We start from the raw sequence: 7,475 nt of genomic DNA, 5'->3' as shown, positions 1-7,475 counted from the left end.
GCAGTGCAAATATGTGAAGGCAAAAGAGAATATGATAGGGCTGGAAGGCATTTATTTTAATGAAAGGGGTCTTGCAAATAAGGTGGATGAACTGAAGTTGTTGTTGAACACATGGGAGTACGATATTGTTGCTATCACGGAGACATGGTTGAGGGAGGGTCAGGACTGGCAGCTCAATATTCCGGGGTATAGAATCTTCAGGCGAGACAGAGGGGTTGTAAAAGGGGAGGCGGTGTTGCAATATTAATTAAGGAGTCAATTACTGCTGTAAGGAGGGATGATATATTAGCGGGTTCCTCTAATGAGGCCATATGGGTAGAACTTAAAAACAAAAAGGGGGCAAGCACTTTGCTGGGAGTGTACTATAGGCCCCCAAACAGTCAGGGGGAGATAGAGGAACAGATATGTAGGCAAATCTCAGAAAAGTGCGAAAATAATAGGGTAATAATAGTGGGGGATTTCAACTTCCCCAATATTAATTGGGATAGTCAGAGTGTGAAAGGCATAGAGGGTGCAGAATTCTTAAAGTGCATCCAGGAGAGCTTTTTGAGCCAACATGTAGAAAGTCCTACAAGAGAGGGGGCGGTACTGGACCTAATTCTAGGGAATGTAGCTGGGCAACTGGTGGAAGTGTCAGTAGGAGAGCATTTTGGCGACAGTGACCATAATTCGGTGAGATTTAAGGTGGTCATGGAAAAGGACAAAGGCGGCCCGGAAATAAGGGTTCTAAATTGGGGGAAGGCCGATTTTAATATGATAAGGCAGGATCTGGCAAAAGTGGACTGGGAGCAGCTACTTATAGGAAAATCCACATCAAAACAGTGGGAGACTTTCAGAAGGGAAATAGAGAGAGTACAACGCCAACATGTTCCTGTAAAGGTCAAGGGTGGGACCAACAAGCAAAGGGAACCTTGGATGACAAGGGATATACAAAAATGCATTAGGAATAAAAGGGGGGCTTTTGGCAGTTACAAAAGACTAAAGACGGAAGAAGCCCTAGAGGAGTATAAAAAGTGCAGGGGCGTACTTAAAAAAGAAATTAGGAGGGCGAGGAGGGGCCATGAAATAACACTGGCGAGCAAAATAAAGGAAAATCCTAAGATGTTTTATAAGTATATTAAGGGCAAGACGATAACCAGGGAAAGGGTAGGGCCCATTAGGGACCAAAGTGGCAATCTGTGTGTAGAGCCAGATGAGGTAGGCGGGGTTTTAAATGAATTATTTGCATCTGTGTTCACTATGGAGAAAGACGATGCAGACTTAGAAATCGGGCAAGGGGACTGTGACATACTTGAACATATTAGCATCGAGAGGGAGGAGGTGCTAGCGGTTTTAGCAGGCCAAAAAGTGGATAAATCCCCAGGCCCGAACGAGATGTATCCCAGGCTGCTGTGGGAGGCAAAGGAGGAGATTGCAGGGGCTCTGACACAAATTTTCAGAACCTCTCTGGCCACAGGGGATGTACCAGAGGACTGGAGAACAGCTAACGTAGTACCATTATTCAAGAAGGGTAGCAGGGACAAACCAGGGAATTACAGGCCAGTGAGCCTAACATCTGTGGTAGGGAAAGTATTGGAAAAAATTCTGAGGGACAAAATTAGTCTCCACTTGGAGAGGCAAGGATTAATCGGGGATAGTCAGCATGGCTTTGTCAAGGGTAAATCATGTCTGACAAATCTGATTGAATTTTTCGAGGGGGTGGCTAGGGGGGTGGATGAGGGAAATGCTGTGGATGTGGTTTACATGGACTTCAGTAAAGCTTTTGACAAAGTCCCGCATAGGAGACTGGTCAAGAAGGTAACAGCCCATGGGATCCAGGGTGCCTTGGCGCGTTGGATCCTAAACTGGCTGAGTGGCAGGGGGCAGAGGGTGATGGTCGAAGGTTGCTTTTGTGACTGGAAGCCTGTGTCCAGTGGGGTACCTCAGGGATCGGTGCTGGGTCCCTTGTTGTTTGTGATCTACATAAATGATTTGGATGAGAATGTAAAAGGTATGATCAGTAAGTTCGCAGATGACACGAAAATTGGTGGGGTGGTAAATTGCGAGGAGGAAAGCCTCAGGCTACAGGACGATAGGTGGAAAAGTGGCAAATGGAATTTAACCCTGAAAAGTGCGAGGTGATGCATTTTGGACGGACAAATAAGGCAAGGGAATACACAATGAGGGGTAGGACCCTAGGAAGTACAGAGGGTCAGAGGGACCTTGGTGTACATGTACATAGATCCCTGAAGGCAGCGGAACAGGTAGATAAGGTGGTTAAAAAGGCATATGGGATACTTGCCTTCATTAGCCGAGGCATAGAATATAAGAGCAGGGAGGTTATGATGGAGCTGTACAAAACGCTGGTGAGGCCACAGCTGGAGTACTGTGTGCAGTTCTGGTCGCCTCACCATAGGAAGGATGTGATTGCTTTGCAGAGGGTGCAGAGAAGATTCACCATGATGTTACCTGGGATGGAGCGCCTCAGCTATGAAGGGAGGCTGCACAGGCTGGGGTTGTTTTCCTTGGAGCAAAGAAGGCTGAGGGGGGACCTGATTGAGGTGTACAAGATGATGAGGGGCATAGATAGGGTAGATAAAGAGGAACTTTTCCCCTTAGTAGAGGGGTCAATAACAAGGGGGCATAGATTCAGGGTAAGGGGCAGGAGATTTAGAGGGGATTTGAGGAGGAACTTCTTCACCCAGAGGGTGGTTGGAATGTGGAACTCAATGCCTGAAAGGGTGGTAGAGGCAGGAACCCTCACAACATTCAAGAAGCATTTGGATGAGCACTTGAAATGCCATTGCATACAAGGCTATGGACCAAATGCTGGAAAATGGGATTAGACTGGACAGGGATGGATGGGCGGTGCAGACACGATGGGCCGAAGGGCCTCTTTCTGTGCTGTAAAACTCTATGACTGACTCTATGGATAGAGGATTGGCTATCTAACAGAAGGCAGAGAGTTGGGATAAATGGTTCATTCTCAGACTGGCAATCAGTAACTAGTGGTGTTCCGCAGGGGTCAGTGCTGGGTCCCCAACTCTTTACAATCTATATTAACGATTTGGAGGAGGGGAACGAGTGTAACATATCAAAGTTTGCAGATGATACAAAGATGGGAGGGAAAGTAGTGAGTGAGGAGGACATAAAAAACCCGCAAAGGGACATAGACAGGCTAAGTAAGTGGGCAGAGAATTGGCAGATGGAATACAATACTGGAAAGTGTGAGGTTATGCACTTTGGCAGGAAAAATCGTAGAGCAAGTTATTATCTTAATGGCAAGAAACTGGAAAGTACTGAAGTACAAAGGGATCTGGGTGTCCTGGTGCACGAAACTCAAAAGGTCAGTCTGCAGGTGCAGCAAGTGATTAAGAAGGCCAATGGACTGTTGGCTTTCATTGCTAGGGGGATAGAATATAAAAATAGGGAGGTATTGCTTCAGTTTACAAGGTACTGGTGAGACCGCACCTGGAATACTGCGTACAGTTTTGGTGTCCATACTTAAGAAAGGACATACTTGCTCTCGCGTCAGTACAAAGAAGGTTCACTCGGTTAATCCCGGGGATGAGGAGATGGACATATGAGGAGAGGTTGAGTAGTTTGGGACTCCACTCATTGGAGTTCAGAAGAATGAGAGGCGATCTTATTGAAACATATAAGATTGTGAAGGGGTTGGATCGGGTGGATGCGGGGAAGATGTTCCCGATGATGGGTGAAACTAGAACAAGGGGGCATAGTCTTAGAATAAATGGCTGCTCTTTCAATACTGAGATGAGGAGGAACTACTTCACTCAGAGGGTGGTAGGTCCATGGAATATGCTGCCCCAAAAAGCTGTAGAAGCTACATCATTACATAAATTTAAAACAGAAATCGACAGTTTCCTAGAAGTAATGGGAATTAAGGGTTATGGGGAGCGGGCAGGAATTTGGACATGAATCTAGGTTCGGATCGGTCATGGCCCTGTGGGTAGCGGAGCGGGTCCAGGGGCCGTGTAGCTTGATCCTGCTCCTATTTCGTGTGTCTAATTCTGTTAGATTCAGGAGATGGTTCTGTGATAGTGGGTTGGCGGAGCAGGCTCGAGGGGCCAATTGGCCTACTCCTGCTCCTATTTCTTATGTTCTTATGGTCTTATGTTACCCCATCCTCTGTCACTAATTACACAGTATTTTGTTCCCCTAAACTACACTGTCCTCTATCAATAATTACACTGTTACTGTGCTCTCCTAACATACACTGCCCTCTATCTCTAATTAAACAGTTACTGTGTTCCCCTTAATTTCCCTCTCTTCTCTTTCTAATTACACAGTGCCTGTGTTCCAGTTTAATATAGGGGAGCACAGTACCTGTGTAATTAGAGAAAGAGGACACGTTAATTTAGTGGAATACCGTAACAGTGTAATTAGAGATAGAGGACAGTGTAATTTAGGGGAACACAGTAACTGTATAATTAGGCATATAGGACAGGGTAATTTAGGTGAACACAGTAACTGTGTAATTAGACATATAGGACAGGATAATTTAGGTGAACACAGTAACTGTGCAGTTAGAGATATAGGACAGGATAATTTAGGTGAACACAGTGACTGTGTAATTAGAGATATAGGACAGGATAATTTAGGGGAACACAGTAACTGTATAATTAGACATATAGGACAGGGTAATTTAGGTGAACACAGGAACTGTGTAATTAGACATATAGGACAGGATAATTTAGGTGAACACAGTAACTGTGCAGTTAGAGATATAGGACAGGATAATTTAGGTGAACACAGTGACTGTGTAATTAGAGATATAGGACAGGGTAACATGGTGAACACAGTTACTGTGTAATTAGAGATAGAGGACAGAGGAATTTAGGGGAAGCAAACTATCTTAGTACTGAGAGATGTCAGGGAAATTTCGGGGAACACAGTAACTCTGTAATTAGAGATAGAGCGCAGGGTAATTTAGTGTTACACAGTAACTGTGTAAATACAGAGAGAGGACAGGGTAATTTAGGTTAACACAGTACGTGTGTAATTAGTGATTGAGGAGTGGGTAATTTAGGGGAAGACAGTAACTGTGTAATTCGAGATTGAGGACAGTGTAATTTAGTGAACACAATAACTGTGTAATAAGAGATAGAGAACAGAGTAATTCAGGGGATCAAAGTAACTGTTTAATTAATGATAGAGTGCTGGGTAATTTAGGGGAACACAGTAACTTTGTAATATGAGTTAGAGGTCAGGCTACTACAGGGGATCAAAGTTACTGGTTAAATAGAGATAGAGGACAGGGTAATTTGGGAACACTGTAGCTGTGTAATTAGAGATTGAGGGCAGGGTAATTTAGTGGAACTCAGTAACTCTGTAAATAGAGATAGAGCCAGTGTAATTTAGGGGAAATCAGTAACTGTAATTAAAGATGGAGAAGAGGGTAATATAGGGGAACAGGGTAACTGCATAATTAGTGATAGAGCACAGGGTAATTTAGTGCAACAGAGTAATGATAATTAAAGATAGAGGACAGGATAATATAGAAGAACATATTAAGTGTATTTAGAGATAGACGACGGGGTAATTCAGGGGAAAACTAACTATGTAGTTAGTGATTGATGAGAGGGCCAATTAGGGGAACACAGTATCAGTGTAATTAGAGAAAGAGGACAGGGTAATTTAGGAGAAGACAATAACTGTGTAATTAGAGAGAGAGGACTGGGAAATTAAGGGGAACACAGTAACTGTTTAATTAGAGATAGAGGATGGGGTAATTTAGCGGTACACAGTAACTGTTTAATTAGAGATAGAGGGCAGTGTATTTTAGGGGAGCACAGTAACAGTGTAATTAGAGATAGAGGACGGGGCAATTTAGGGGATCACAGTAACTGTTTAATTAGAGATAGCAGACAGGGTAATTTAGGGGAACACAGTAAATATTCAATTTGTGATAGGGGACGGGGTAATTTATTGGAACACAGTATGTATAATTAGAACCAGACGACAGGATAATATAGAGTAACACAGTAAGTGTTTTTAGTGATAAAGAACAGGGTAATTTAGGTGAAAACTAACAATGTAATTAGTGATAGATGACAGTGACGTTTAGGGGAACATAGTAACTTTGTAATTAGAGATAGAGGACAGGGTAATTTAGGGGAACACAATTACTATATAATTAGAGTTATAGGAGAGAGTAATTTAGGTGAACACTGTAACTGTGTAATTAGTGGTAGAGGATCGGGTAATTTAGGGGAATACAGTTAATGTATAATTAGAGTTATAGGAGAGGGTAATTTAGGTGAACATTGTAACTGTGTAATTAGTGATAGAGGACAGGGTAATTTAGGGGAATACAGTTAATATATAATTAGAGTTATAGGAGAGGGTAATTTAGGTGAACACTGTAACTGTGTAATTAGTAATAGAGGACAGGGTAATTTAGGGGAATACAGTTAATGTATAATTAGAGTTATAGGAGAGGGTAATTTAGGTGAACACTGTAACTGTGTAATTAGTGATAGAGGACAGGGTAATTTAGGGGAACACAGTTAATGTATAATTAGTGTTATAGGAGAGGGTAATTTGGGTGAACACTGTAACTGTGTAATTAGTGATAGAGGACAGGGTAATTTAGGGGAACACATTAAGAGTGTAATTAGACATAGAGGACAGGTTAATTTATGGGAACACAATAAATGTAATTAGTCATAGAGGACAGGGTAATTTATGGGAACACAGGCACATTATAATTAGAGATATCGGACAGGCTAATTTAGGTGAACACAATAAATATGTAATTAGTGACAGAGGACAGGGTAATTTAGGTTAACACAGTTACTGTATATTTAGAGATATAGGACAGGGTAATTTAGGTGAACAAACTGACTGTGTAATTTATAATAGAGGACAGGGTAATTTAGGGGAACACAGTTCCTGTATAAGTAGAGATATATGTCAAGGTAATTCAGCTGAACACAGTAACTGTGTGATTAGAGTTATCGGACAGGGAAATTTAGGGGAAAGCAGCAACTGTGTAATTAGAGAGAGAGGACAGTGTAATTTAGGTGAACACAGTAATTGTGTAATTGGAGATAGAGAGCAGATAATTCAGGGGAAGCAATCTATGTTATTAGTGATAAATGTCAGGAACATTTAGGGGAACACAGTAACTGTGTAATTAGAGATAGATGGCAGGATAATTTAGGGGAACACAGTTACTGTCTAATTAGATATAGAGCACAGGGTAATTTAGTGGAACACAGTAACTTTGTAATTAGAGATTGTGGACAGTGTACTTTAGTGGAACACCGTTACTGTGTAATTAGAGATAGAGGGCAGGGTAATTTTGGAGAACACAGTAACTGTGTGATTAGAGATAGAGGGCAGGGAAATTAAGGGGAACACAGTAGCTGTTTAATTAGAGATAGCAGATAGGGTAAGTTAGGGGATCAAAGTAACTGTTTAATTAGAGATAGCAGACAGGTTAATTTGGGGGAACACAGTAACTATCCAAC

Source organism: Somniosus microcephalus, unplaced genomic scaffold (assembly GCF_052327205.1).
Source record: "Somniosus microcephalus isolate GS21.2 unplaced genomic scaffold, FLI_Smic_1.0 unresolved_chr2, whole genome shotgun sequence".
In the NCBI taxonomy this organism is placed as follows: Eukaryota; Metazoa; Chordata; class Chondrichthyes; order Squaliformes; family Somniosidae; genus Somniosus; species Somniosus microcephalus.
Note: the sequence above shows the minus strand (reverse complement) of the source record.